Below are 15,132 nucleotides of genomic sequence, written 5' to 3' on the forward strand. Positions count from 1 at the left end.
TACATACTGAAGGATCTCCTCGCAACGGATCTCTTGCAATGAGAAGTACGCCTAATCTGAACAATATGTGTGTCGCACACATATGTAAAGCTACTCGTAGCGGTCTGCAGCAGAAGCAGCAAAATAGGTGTTAGTCGACTACAACGTTATTGCACCTGAAACTGGTGGCGCTTCCTTTGGCTCGTGTGTTTACATCTGCCCTGCTGTTTTAGCGATCAGGCAACCTGCCCGTGTAGCAATACGGAATTCCGCAGTGTATACGGGAGTCAAAAAAATGGTCACAGGAGGCCAAGTGTAGTAGTATCGTGGTAGGGTAGTATCAAGTCCCGCGCCTCACGCATCGAGACAGTTGACGTCACGTATTCTCCAGACACGTGACCCAGCCAGCAGAAGTTTCGTCCGACGTGCAGTGGCAGCCGTTGCAACCATGTAAATGCGTTCGACACAGGCACTCTCCCAGTCCCTGTGGTGAAAATGGTTCGAGTTGCGGCCAGTGGACGGTTGCAACCAGTCTCCACTGATGGAGGGAAATTCTTCTGACAGACTCCAAAGACTTTAGTAAGCCTGCTCCTAAGAGATCAGGGCGCGCTTGCGAAAACCTTTTCGTGTTCAGTGTCGAAGGATTCTCGTTGTTCGTGTTCAGTGTCGAAGAATTCTCGTTGTTCGTGTTCAGTGTCGAAGAATTCTCGTTGTTCGTGTTCAGTGTCGAAGAATTCTCGTTGTTCGTGTTCAGTGTAGAAGAATTCTCGTTGTTCGTGTTCAGTGTAGAAGAATTCTCGTTGGAGCAAATAAGCCTTCTCTGCGCGATAGCAGTGGAGATACTATCGAAGACCGTGCTGCCAAAGCAGAGTTACTAAACACAGCCTTCCGAAATTCCTTCACAACAGAAGGCGAAGTAAATATTCCAGAATTCGAATCAAGAACAGCTGCCAACATGAGTAACGTAGAAGTAAATATCCCCGGAGTAGTGAAGCAACTTAAATCACCCGCCATAAACTCAGCGGGTCATGGCCCATCGAAGACAGGCCGGTGTGAGGTGGAGCGTACACCATTAAGTTAAGTAGTGGTTTTGACTTTGGACATATGTACTGTTTGTGTTTTCCTTTTCTTTTTCGTTTATAAATGTATAGCTATGGTGTTCTTTTAATCATTGACGAAGGTCTTCTTAGGCACTTGTCGGTTTCATTGTTCTTCTGAAGAAGGTGTAGTTATTTGCGCCGAAACCTGGGTTAACACTTAGCACTAGGTGCTTTTTTCGCAATCGAGCCGGGTTTATAGTATTTTAAGATATTAACCAACGATTGCTGACACGCTGCGATGTTGAAGGTTCTTTTAAGAATATTGCTGCGCGGTGTGGGGTCCTTCCCAGATAAGATTGACGGAGTACATAGAAAAAGTACAAAGAAGGGCAGTAGGTTTTGTATTATCGTGAAATAGGGGACAGAGTGCCACTGACGTGATACAGGATATGGGGTGGACATCGTTAAAACAAAGGCGTTTTTCGTTGCGGAACCTTCTCACGAAATTCCCATCACCAACATTCTCCTCCAAATGCGATAATATTTTCTTGACACCGACCTGCATAGCGAGAAACGATCACATGATAAAATAAAGTCAGAGCTCGCACGGAAAGATACAGGTGTTCTTTCCGTGCACTATACGACATTGAAATAAAAGAGAATTGTGAAGGTGGTTCGATGAACCCTCTGCCAGGCACTTAAAATGTGATTTGCAGAGTATCTGTGCGGATTTAGATGTACTAGGTCCCTGTCAGCCTTTTAAAGGACCTGCATATTTCAACCTTGTGAAAAATTAAATGGCCGATCGGGTCTAGGCGCTACAGACTACAACCGCGCGACCGCTACGGTCGCAGGTTCGAATCCTGTCTCGGGCATGGATGTGTGTGATGTCCTTAGGTTAATTAAATTTAAGTAGTTCTAAGTTCTAGGGGACTGATGACCTTAGGAAGTTAAGTCCCATAGTGCTCAGAGCCATTTGAACCATTTTTTTGAAAAATTAATACACCGTAGTGTAATTTTATTCCCTTGAGGGATTTTTCTGCAGAAATGTGTTGCATATATAAGGCCTGGTGTATCAAAAGCAAAAGGCTCTGACTACCCTCTCTTAACGTCACTTTTAAAGTGAATAAGTTTTCTCTCTTCCGTACAAGATTGCGATCACAAGGGCCGATAAATGCGAGTCACATACTATACTCAGCGCTGTCGAAGACATCCACATATTAATTTGCCTCACTGTTGAGGGGAGCTGGAATAGGTATAAATAAGCATTCTATGATGTTACACATTTATTAGTGAAATTAAGGAGCATACCAGATTCTTAACCAGTGCACACATTGCGGTCACACCCTACCAACTAAACCAACGATAATTTTTCCTCATACTAAATAATTTGTAGCATCTGTAATTTTTGGGCATACATTGTTGTTTATTCACATTGGTGCTAATTATCTGCAATGTATTTTCAATCAGCAACAAAATTTGTGTTACCAAAATCAGTACGACGAGCTTATCAAATTTTTTCATTGTATGCATATTATCAAAATTTGCAAAAGAAAACAGAACGTTGATGAGGAAAGTGGTGTCACGAATAATTAAGAACGTCTTCAGTTAGCACTTTGTACCACTGGTTCTCCAAGATGTGCCGACCACAGCTGGGAAGCAGAAACGTTAAACTCAATTTCAGAAATGTCACCTAGCGCTTCGGACGGACACATAACGAAACACGCGAAATATGCGTCCGAGAAAACACAAAAGGTTCTGACGGTCGGAACTATCACGGAGCTGCACATGCGCAGTAGAAACAGTTTGAAAACGGTTGTATTTGGTTGTGACAGCTTTACTCGAACGAACGTAGAGGCAAACTCACCGAGGTAGGACTGCATCTGAGGAAACCCAAGGCCGCGACAAAGTGTTTCGCAAAGCTTCTCTCGTGTTGTCTTCGGAAAACAACAGGCACGCTAAATTATTACGGATTATCACTGCGTCATGTGAAGCGGAAAGTACCATATATCCATCAGGTTTGGGAAATACAACGCATAATAGCACAGTTGCTTGCGTGGTACTCTTCTGTAGCTCAGATCAACGTTGTCGGCGACAGTTCCTGACAGAACAACTCTTTCTCTGTGTTCTCGGGCTTTGTCATGGGCCAAACCGATCAGCGGTGAACATTGTTCAATGTTGAACCTTTTCTGCAAGATGTGTTCAAAATCTGAACCATCATGAAAACTCACATACATCCACCCACCCACCCACACACACACACACACACACACACACACACACACACACACACACACACACACACACACACACACACAGATTGCGGAAGCTTATCATTGAATGTAAACGTATGGTACAATCATCATGTCCAATCCAGAGCACTCGATACATTCTTGCGCTTTTTTCAGGGTGCCATAAAGGCTGGCACGCAGGAAATTCACTGGCGGGAATGAACCCGTAACGTACGTCGTACGCTCAAATGTTCTTTTTTTTCTTTCGCACATACACACCTCGTTAGAAGTCAGTTTTATCATCAAGTTTCTAAAATCGAAATATCCGTGGTCTGTACCTCCGATGCAGTGAAACCACGGACTGCTTCTTAATATCTAGTTTTCATTACCATCATCAGCTGGATACATTCCATCTATGTAATTATCCCTCTTAAGCTACGAGCAAGAATGTTGTTGGTTAGTATGTGTTCCTAACGGCCGGCCGCTGTGCCCGAGCTGTTCAAGTCACTTCAGTCCGGAACCACGCTTTTGCTACGGTAGCAGCCCCGAATCCTGCCTCGGACATCGATGTGTGTGATGTCCTTAGTTAGGTTTAAGTAGTTCTAAGTCTAGGGGACTGATGACTTCAGGTGTTAAGTCCCTTAGTGGTTAGAGCCATTGAACCATTTTTTTTTTGTTCCTAATGAAATAATTAGAGCTTCGAAACGACGCTGCGCGTTTTTGTTCACTTCTTTTACACCAAATAGATTTCGCCGCTGCCACACTTTATCCTTTATCAACGTCTACTGCGTTCGAAGATTAATGCCCCACCTTTACGCGGATTGGACAGTTACTGCCATGTAGCATTGGATGAGTTACTGACCTATCCATTTGTCTGTGGCTATAATTGTCCAAGGTTGCTGACCACGGAAGACTAAGGAGCATTCTTTAATAAAGGACAACGTGGGGCAGAGGCCAGTTTCAATTACTGGAATTAGCAACTGCCGCGGACAGATCAGGAAGGGATAAACTAGTAAAGGTTTTGCGGTATTAAGAAGAAGGAAAACGTAGGTCTGCTTTTCCGCGTAGGTCTGACTCTACAATTAACATACAACTTTTCCTTAACATAGAGCTAAAGCATACACCTTGGCACAACGACGTGCATCAAATGTAATTAGGACTTGAAAAAGTAAAACGAGAAACTGGGCAGACAAACACAGTATCTCTGAAAACAGCGGGAGGTTTCATTATTTTAGACATTAATAAACCTATAAAGGATTTTAAGCTACATGACACATTTTTATTGTTACTTAACAGTCGGTATGTCCCTAAATTACAATTCCATGATAGATAAACAGCACACTGAGGCCATGTTTATGCAAATAACCTCCTACTGAGTTCTGTTTTGTATGGGGAAGCCTACGTATCCTGAAGTTCCTGGCAGCCAACTCTCTGTTATGTAAGTACGTTTTGCAGAGTGCAATTTCCCACAGTATGCTTACGTGGTAGCTCGTTACTTGCCGGGAGTGTTGTCACACAGGCGCTTTGCACGTAAGCAGCAGAGTCCGTGTGCCTGGGGACGGCATCAATGGGCCGAAATAGATATTGACTCTGGAGAAGTAAACGTAACTGTGGAGTGCCTGCAGCAATTTGGTACGTATGTGTGTGACTTACTGTCTGGGTGACACAACTTTGGCACCTTTACATGCGCGACTGGGCTGTGAAAAGCTTGAAAGTAATCTAAAATGGACTAGAGCAGAATAGGGGAGAGCTCACAGTTTTGGAGGGGGGGGGGAGGCGCTATTGTTTTGACTAATAACTATTAGTGGTACCTATCACATTTAACCAGGCGCGGATGTATGGAAGGGTGGGGGGGTTGTTGTTTATGAGCCCCTGTCTCCCACAAACAGTAGCATAGCAGAAGCATCTACATTTTAACACGCAACAGTTCCAAGGTTTCACAGCTGACTGTCCGAGAATAAGGCACCACGAAACTGAAGTGTTACAAAAATGGCGAGGAAATCTATAAATGACAAGGTACTTTCAACACAGGACGCTTTTCAGTCGCTTCTTTGAGAGTGTGGCAACGCGGATGGGCTTATGGCCTGGCCAGAAACATTACAGCCAGGTTAACAGCGCCCGACCAAAAGCCGAGCACGCCTGCTTCCAACGAAAAATCCTACTCGGTCCGTGTGTCCACGCGCAGAACACGCAAATCACGGGAAGCTGAGCAAATGGGCCGTCACACGCTCAACAGCATTGCCCAGTGGTTACTGTATCGACCGTCTGAGGGCGCGTTTCGGCGTCGTGTCACCACTAGAAATATCGACGAGCAGCATTGATGGCCACAAAAATATTCTCAGCACTGTTACAACGTAGTGAGCGTACGAAGTCGAGAAGAGACAGTCTGGTAACATTCGCCAATCAGACGTTGACAGAGCTTTAGCAAACAGCGTGCGCTGTTTGTGCTTTCAGTTCGCCTTTGTGCGTATCATTCCTCAGATTGAATTTTGCAAGTAGTCTTTTAAACAGAAAACAATTTAATATGACTATACAGGAGTGTTCGTTATATTGTATCACTTTATGGTGGTCATTAATGACATTACTTCCTTTATTAATTTGGAAAGGTAGTAGACTTATTAGCTTTCTAATTTCTTTTATTTTTGTGATCGATTGCAGCCAGAGTGTTTTGAGAATGAAAGCACGGTCCAAGTAGGCTATTATCAGTTTATTACCTGCGTAGTTAGCCATTTTCAACCGTCGGTCATTTTCAACCATATTTATTTAAGCTTCACGCGTCATTTCACATTTTACTACATCGCTGGTACATGTGCACAGGTATACATCGTGCGCATAGAAATACGATGTATGTCCAGCCACCACATGTATCAGCGACGTATTAAAATGTGAAATGAAGCGTGAAGCTTAAATACAGGACGATTTTTTCCACAGTGTACAAACTATAGGGACTGATCGATGAGAGGATACGGAACAAAAAAGATCTAATAGACTTATTTACGCAAATGCATGGTTTCGATGATGGAGACCATTTATTCAATCATACTTTGTTACAGACACTGCGGTCTACAGAATCCATGCTTTCCTCCTAGAGGGTGGTGCTGTTCCTCATACGTCATCCCCCACGCCATCTCCTGCTGTAGTAATTGGTAACGTTGTGTGCGGTTCACTTCTATCGCTGACTCACCTTGTAGTGGTAGTGGTACAGCGTTGTACACAATGGTTCCGGAATAGAACGGAGAGCTTGCCGACATGGTGTTTACTTACGGAAAGGCAAATGGCAACGGACGGCGGGCAGCAAGGTTGTATGCCGATAGAAACCACAGCATTCAGAGTTTGCAGCAGTGTTTCGCCGTTTGTCTGAGACAGGGTCGTTCCAGGAAGCAGGATATCGTGAAGGACCTACGCGACATGTTCGGACATCAGACTTTGGAGGGAAATGTGATTAAGAACGTGGAAGGCGACCGCCGTGTCAGTATCAGGGCAGCTGGCCCGCCAGTACAGGGTAAGCTGGTCGACCGTGTCGAACATTCTCCGTGGTAATTGTTACTACCCTAATTACTTACAGCGTGTCCAGGGCTTACTAGCGACAGACTTTCCATATCGGGAGCAGTTCTGTCTCTGGTTTCATCACCAGGCAACCACGATTCCGAGATTTGTGTCATCCATCCTACTCACAGATGAAGCTATCTTTACGCGGAGTGGTATCTTCGAGTTCCATAACATTCACCTGTGGGACTGTAAGCAGAACCCCCGTGGGATGGTGACAGCGAACCGTCAGTGTCTGTGCAGCCGCAATGTGTGGGCCGGGACAATAGGTGACAGTATTTCGGGGCCAGTCTTCCTTCCACGTCACCTAACACGCCGGAACCGTCGGCGTTAGTTGCCGGTGACCTCACCTCCCCTGCTGGGAGAAACGCTATTGATAATTGGAGGGGTTATGTGGCTGCTACATGGTGGTACTCCAGCCCTCTTAGCCGTGAACTTCTGGACGCATCTCAGTCGTGTCCTCCCTGGTCGATGGATCGGACGAGGGGGTCCAGTTGTATGACCTGCTCGTTCACTGGCTCTCAACGCGTGCGACTTCTGGTTATGGGGCCATCTCAAAAGTATCGTGCATGCATAGCCCATTCAAGATATGGAGACATTGGAATAGCGTGTTCATGCTGCCTTTGACAGTGTTCGGATGCAGCCTAGCCGATGTGAACGTCCGAGACAGAACACGCTACGGCGCGTACACGCCTGCCTTGGGGACATGGAAACCATTTTCAACACATACTGTAATGCATGATAGAGCGCGTATCAGACCATAGCGTCAGTGACAATGTATAATTGAATGAATGGTCTCTCGAATGGGAAATATATAATTACGGACATCAGTTCATTAGACTTTTTTGTCCTGTATCCTCTCATCGATCAGTCCCTAAAGATTGTACACGTTGGAAAAAATAATCCTGTTTGTGTGCTTGAAACTGACTCAAGGTTGAAACTGGACAACAGATAACAGCCGATTTGGACCATGTTTTCATTCCCACAACATTTAAGCTTGCTGAATTACATAGCAGTGTAAAAAAGGGTTTGTACTTCGAAAAGTGCATAATATGTATATGCAATGAGAAGTAAGGGGTTTCACAAATACATGTCGCCTCACATCATTACAACTGTAAGTAAAAAAAAAAGTTAATTACCTGAATATATCTTTGCAGCACAGATATAGTTACTGCGCAGATTTCAATAACAGCATTGCTAAATGTGTTTGCTGATACTACAGCTCTAAACTTGCAACAGTATTCGAATGACTTGCCTGTCGGCATAAGCCTCAGGCTCACACCTAATGTGTCGTCGACTGTGATTGCCTCCCTTGTTAACGTATTTTGCGTCTCTAATTGGTGTCGTACCAACACTAACAATTTGTCGTAAGATTCAGGGCTAATCCGAAATTAGCTTATCACATAGTTTTATTCGGTAAATTAAATCAAACGTTCGATAAGTCACTCCCTTTTTTCAGTAGTTCTCGCATTGTTTTCCTATTACTCACCAGCTTTACTTTTGAGTGTAACTTGTACAGTCGCGTCGGCAACTGACAGCATTACTGATGGTGTGACAGCCGCTGAGCCACCCGTGGTTCGACGTGGGGAGACCTCCCGAGCGACGACACGAGGTGACCGCCAGCACACTGGTGGGTACGGCCGAAACTGCAGACCTGGTCCAGAGTCGCAGTGCCGAGTGGGATACCGCTAGTGGTTCAGCGCACGTGTACTTCTCAAACTTTGGTAAGGCTGCCTGTCAGATGCTATAAATCTCTGACTTTCAATTTCTCTGACACTGTGCTACAGTGCTGCAGTAAGCAGTTGCTCGCATCTGCAAGGACACTCTCACTGATGCCTAGGCAAAGCCCACCCTCGAGCAAACTCTAAAATCTTCCCTATCGCTACCTGTGCAGCAGAAACTTGGAACGGTGAAGACGGCGGATCCCCGTGCGACTGACGCTCTGGGCATAGAAGACTACTCCGAATACCACAGGCAGTGCGTCGAACTAACGAGTCGACCCTGAGACATCGCAGCATCGTAACAGGGCTGTCGACACTTGTCAGTCAAACGCAGCTGAAATATTTCGATCACATTACCAGACGGCAAGAGGCAATAGAAAGGAGAATCGTAAAGGGAAAGTCGACGACCGAAGACCGCGAGGGTGCTCACCATTGGCCGGCCGCGGTGGCCGTGCGGTTCTAGGCGCTACAGTCTGGAACCGCGCAACCGCTACGGTCGCAGCTTCGAATCCTGCCTCGGGCACGGATGTGTGTGATGTCCTTAGGTTAGTTAGGTTTAAGTAGTTCTAAGGTCTAGGGGACTGATGACCTCAGATGTTAAGTCCGATAATGCTCAGAGCCATTTGAACCATTTTGCTCACCACTGGGGTGGACAGAGCAGATTAAGAGCCTGACCGAGATGGACTTGCGGCAGGACGGTCACCACCACTGAGCCCAAGATACAGCTCCGTGCAGCCGCGTCGGCATGGGGCCGGCCACGCGATGGCACTGCAATCTCGTGTCGGGTTAGACCAGAAACACGTAAACAAGTTATTATTATTTTATTAAAACATTTATCATGCTTCACTGTTATTATTATCGAAATTGTTGCCTTTTTTAAGTTTTTAGACTTTGATATGCTCTAGAAACTGTGCAAGAGCTTCAGTGATAAGGAAATAACAGTCAACCGGTTGCAAAACACAGATTTATTAAACCTTGACCACGATTTCTACAGTTTTAAAACTGTCTTTTTCACTATGTATTGTCTCTATTAACGAATATCACGACACAGTGTGTGGAACAGAGATGGGGTCATTACAATAAGGAAAATTACAGAAAACGTTTACAGATAGTTTTAGTGAAGCATACTCACGTTCAATCACATATAATCTGTATTCGATGTGGAAGTCGTTGACTCTGTCTATTACATGTACGTGTCATCCACTTAATCATCATTAAAATACATGATTTATAAGTAGAGGCTCTCTACTGTAGGGATTTGTGATTGTACGCAAATGTGCACTGCTTAGTGAGGCTTCGTTTATTCATTATTTTATAACACCCCCCCCCCCCTCTACTACAATGGTTAATACAGGGTGTTACAAAAAGGTACGGGCCAAACTTTCAGGAAACATTCCTCACACACAAAGAAAGAAAATATGTTATGTGGACATGTGTCGGGAAACGCTTACTTTCCATGTTACAGCTCATTCTATTACTTCTCTTCAAATCACATTAATTATGGAATGGAAACACACAGCAGCAGATCGTACCAGCGTGACTTCAAACACTTCGTTACACGAAATGTTCAAAATGTCCTCCGTTAGCGAGGATACATGCATCCACCCTCCGTCGCATGGAATCCCTAATGCGCTGATGCAGCCCTAGAGAATGGCGTATTGTGTCACAGCCGTCCACAATACGAGCACGAAGAGTCTCTACATTTGGTACCGGGGTTGCGTAGAGAAGAGCTTTCAAATGCCCCCATAAATGAAAGTCAAGAGGGTTGAGGTCAGGAGAGCGTGGAGGCCACGGAATTGGTCCGCCTCTACCAATCCATCGGTCACCGAATCTGTTGTTGAGAAGCGTACGAACACTTCGACTGAAATGTGCAGGAGCTCCATCGTGCATGAACGACATGTTGTGTCGTACTTGTAAAGGCACATGTTCTAGCAGCACAGGTAGAGTATCCCGTATGAAATCACGATAACGTTCCCCATTGAGCGTAGGTGGAAGAACATGCTGATGAAACTAAAATGAGCTCTAACATAGAAATTAAGTGTTTCCGGACACGTGTCTACATAACATCTTTTCTTTATTTGTGTGTGAGGAATGTTTCCTGAAAGTTTGGCCGTACCTTTTTGTAACTGCTTGTATAGCGTGCTTTATCAGTACGACCACCCGCTTTATTATGATGCTTTACAAATGATGATATGCCCCCCTTCCCCCCACCCCTTTCTCTTTTCCTGTATTTTCGTTTATGTTTTAATATTTTCAGTGTCTCTGCGGCAATGCGCCCTTTTACAGCATTCCTTCATGTCAGAGGTTAACTTAATACACCAACTACTGGGCCCCTTACACACTGCTAACATTTCTTTGAAGCGTTTTTCCTTAGACACTCATGCTCGTTACAGTTACGTGTTCGTGCACACGTGGTTCTCGTGCATTTTGCACAGATTGTAAAGAGTTTGCTCTGCTCACCTGAACTTACGGGCTCTTTATAAGGCATGTGACTTTAATGGCACACTTTTTTACCCCCCTCCCCGCTCCCTCTTTTCAACTTTTTAGTTAATACTTTAATTCTAGAGGTGAACGTGTACTTGTGAATGAAACACGCTGCTCATTGCAGCTACGTCCACACAGGCCGCACAGCTGGCCCACCTGACACGGGCGGCTCTAGGCTAGTGGGTGCCCTCACTCTTCAGCCACCCGGCACACACCACTGTGTAGCACTGCCCGTGGCGTACTCTGTGCCACGTTTTATATTTTAAGTGTAACGTATATATATACATCTTTCGAGTGGCATACTACCTGTTAGATCCAGTGAAAGCGTCGTATTTTTAAAAAGTTTTAAGACAAAACCCTACAGTAGAGAACTACCAATTTTAAATAATGTATTTTAAACGGTGTTCAAGTGCATGACACGTACATGTTTTAAACAGAGTCAACGACTTCCAGATCCAACATAGATCATATGTGATTGTACGTGAGTGTGCTTCACTAAAATTATTTGTAAATATTTCCTGTAATTTTGCTTCTTGTAATGATACAGGGAGCGAAAGGTTCTAGGGGACTGATGACCTCAGATGTTAAAGTGCCATACTATTCAGAGCCATTTGAACCACTTGAACCAAGATTCACCGAAACCGGATGTGTTTTGTGCCGTTTCTGTTGACAAATTTTATGGAACTTCCTTTTTTGCAGAGAAAACTGCGACACGAATGTCATAACTGGACGTGCTGCAGACCTGGTTGTTTCCTCAGCTTGACGAAGATTCCGACGATTTGATTTTTGTACACGACGACGCCCCGCCACCCTTTCACTTTGAGGTGCGCCGCTATCCTAGCAGCGCCATCCCCACTACACTGGACTGGCAGACGTGGACAACGAGATGTTTGTCCTTTGCTTGTGGCCTCCCAGGTCACCAGACGTCACTCATGCCTTGCGATTTCCTTCTGTGGAGGTGCATAAAAGACAGAGTTTTTGTTCCACGTATGACAGCTAATCTTCAAGAGCTGAGAAATCGATTTATTGAAGCTGTCGATTCATTAAACAGTACCTGTCGACTCGTATGTGGAATGAAGTCGACTACCGTTTCGATGGTTTTCGAGCAACGCGTGGTGCTCATGATGAGCGCATGGTACAGCGTTTGCGCGAACATAAAACTCTGACAGTTTTAAACATAGCTGTTTCTCGGCAACCGTGTACTACTTTCAACACAGGATTACACAGCCAGCCGGTTCCAAATAACTGTTTGGTACATTGACCTAGTTTTCGACAGCTACTAAGGGCGTCTTCATCAAAATGAAATTCTGAAGAACCGTAAAACTACATTGCGAGGACGTGCTGGTCAGAATTTGGAGCAGCTGAGCTTCTAACAACCCTACCGCAGCAAAGGTCAAAATTTAATGATGATTGTGGTGTTGCTTACGCTGCTAAACACTGCAATTTCGGGCAACAACAAAGTTATTATGTGGCAGGTGTCATTAGAGCACAGTTAATAAGGTCATTTCATGTAATAATTAATAAACTAGGCACCCATCTTTTCGTGTTCCCCAGGCTGGTCTCGTAAAATCATGGCTCAATTGTCGAAAATTTAGGTGGTGATGATTACAAGCTCGGATGCAAAGAGGCCTAGGTTTTATTCTGTTGTACTCAAAAGTTTTATAGATGTGTTTCACAAACCATTCTTGAAGATTAAACCTTTAAAAGTTAGCACAATGGTGATGTAAAAAATAATCAGCACTCCGAATTTAAGTTACACTTCCTTTTTATTGCTTTTGTTGCCATTACGCGTAACACACTAAACATCACTTCACAATACAAGACATACTTGAAAACATCTTCCTCACTGTTAAAGTTCACATTTTATAAGCTGACTACGTTATGCGTCTTTCCAACATGACATCCAAGACTTTGACTTTCTCAAGGTCCGACTCTCTAACTAACTAATAACCGCTTACGCGCCCAAAATCAGAGTTACAAGTGCGACAAAGATCATAGTGACAAAAGAAAGAATACACATAAGAATAATACCATTGCAACATAAACATATCGATGTATCAAAGTACCTCTACAGTAATGAAATCAAATCTGAATGTTGTCTCAGAAATATCTTAACTACTTTACAGAAACCCAGTAGAATATTACTGGTATCGAGAGGTTCAGGTGAGTGCCGTAATGGTTACGTAATTCAAGTACCATTACAAGCTCAAAGTAAAAAATAAAATAAAAAAACACGTTCCAGCCTTTGCTATATGTGTCTTTCATAATTTGTCTGTAATAAAGAAATGAAATGTTTTTCTTTTTGAGTCACCTTTCAAGGCTTCTTCATAAACACAGTTTCCATAAAATACTTTTAGCTCGTAGATCGCCTCATGACGTAAAGTAATGTACCAACGGTTCCTCTGGTACTATCACAGTATGTCATACTCTACGTTGACACTATTGACAGATTTAATTCCTTTTCCTATCTAATACATGCCTAGTGCGCATTAATAGCTAGACTCTGCAGGGCAGCTAGCCAGTTAGCACATAATACGGAGGAAAACGTCAGCGGGTCCTGTTCTGAGTGCACGGTACGCGTGTTGTCGGCCGCCACTTCCCGTGTCCTTCGCACAGTGATTGTCTCGTCAGGCGAAAGACACGGCTGTTTGTGGCGCCGGCGGGGGCAGAGTTTGGCGCAGGATGAGCGTGCGAAACTAACCGGCGGTAATGCAGTTAGGCCGTCCGACTTACCGCTTGATGGGAAGATTGCTGCTCCGATGTCGCCAGACGTCTCCGTGAATGGCAGAGACCCGATCCACTGTGTCGCCACGACCTCCCACACTGCGTTCCGCCGCCACGATAGTCGCCACTTAACTTTAGTCACTCTGAACAAAGAATGTCAATAAAACTTTTCAAGAAGGGGGGGTAGCAAAGAGGCATTAATTGGAGCTGTAAGTGCCTTCCCAGCCAATGCGTGTTCTGATTCGTGGATCACGACACTTGGGCACTTCGCGAATTGTTTTGCACCTGCCTCTGCCACAGCCACCTGTTGCTCCTCCCAAGCCCGCTCGATATGTTTACAAACCGCACGCGCCGTCACAAAACACTGATCACTTCTCAGACACGTTTCTTGCGGGCGTCCGTTCACAGTAAAATGAGAATATTGTTCTCGTTTCGGCAAGACGCTCTTCGAAAAAACTGTCGCGCCTAAAGAAATGTCAATATTTTGGCCCCTGTGTGGAAAGTGTACGGGTCACTTTAGAAGTATACTTGAAAAGTTTAGAACAACTGACACCATTCACGCACACGGCACAGTTCTCGCAGCACAAGCACTCTGACGCGTCGGCACAGCAGGGAGAACGAGGTCGGGCAGTTTCTCTCTTCTGGACGCCGCGGCAGTTCCGGCGGTAACGCGCGGACTCTTGAGGTGTGTGCTGGCGCCCCGCTAGCGCGTCGGTGACTGGCCTGGCGCGCCCGCAGGCAGCTGTGTTACGTGCCCCCACCACCGCCCCTGAACACGCGGCCCCCCCCCCCTCCCCCCCCCCCCCCCAGCCCGCGCGGTAGCAAAACAGCGGCTGAGTACGGCAGCGGAACATTCGCCTTGAGGCACCGGAAGGAAACCGCGTCCGACTTTTGGGCCACGCGCGCCTGTTTACATCGCAGGCCACCTGTTGCTCCTCAGCTGGTAGCTACAGACGGCGGGCAACCTAGGGCGCGTTAGCGCGACCGATGCTAAAGACGATGTACAGTGAAGGCATGAATTAAGAAACGCCTTCAGTCACAACGTGTTTTATTATCAACACGATGCATTTCGGACCCTGTGGGTCCGTCGTCAGGTATACTAATATAGTTTTACTTTTGAGTCTATCGTCTTGATTAAAGAACTAACTTTCCAGATGTCTACCAGAAAACTTGATATCCTACTGCCCCTGGCAAGACCCTCATTCTGGAGATATGTTGATGACACCTCGCTGCTATTTCACTGAACAAAAGACGAGCTCAAAGAACTACTAGCAGTATTCAATTCTTTCCACAAAAATATAAAATTCACAATAGAGCATGAGCACAACAAAAGCATAAGCTTCCTGGATATTAAAATCACCAACCAGCAACAAAAACACAACTTCAGCATACACAGAAAACGCACAT

General features: G+C 45.1%; 1 protein-coding gene across 4 annotated transcripts in view; it reads right to left on the reverse strand.

The window, feature by feature from the left end:
• The window catches only part of LOC126291658 (G-protein coupled receptor moody-like), a 467,186-nt gene extending 452,736 nt beyond the window's left edge, over positions 1 to 14,450 (reverse strand). Inside the window, exon 1 of one of the 4 annotated variants that reach the window (XM_049985232.1) lies at positions 13,735 to 14,450. The gene's annotated coding sequence lies outside the window, so the exon portion shown is untranslated. The remainder of the gene's footprint in view (positions 1 to 13,734) is intronic. The other 3 variants (XM_049985233.1, XM_049985234.1, XM_049985231.1) reach the window with 3 other exon arrangements.
• Positions 14,451 to 15,132: the final 682 nt, after the last annotated feature.

Source organism: Schistocerca gregaria, chromosome 9 (assembly GCF_023897955.1).
Source record: "Schistocerca gregaria isolate iqSchGreg1 chromosome 9, iqSchGreg1.2, whole genome shotgun sequence".
NCBI lineage: Eukaryota > Metazoa > Arthropoda > Insecta > Orthoptera > Acrididae > Schistocerca > Schistocerca gregaria.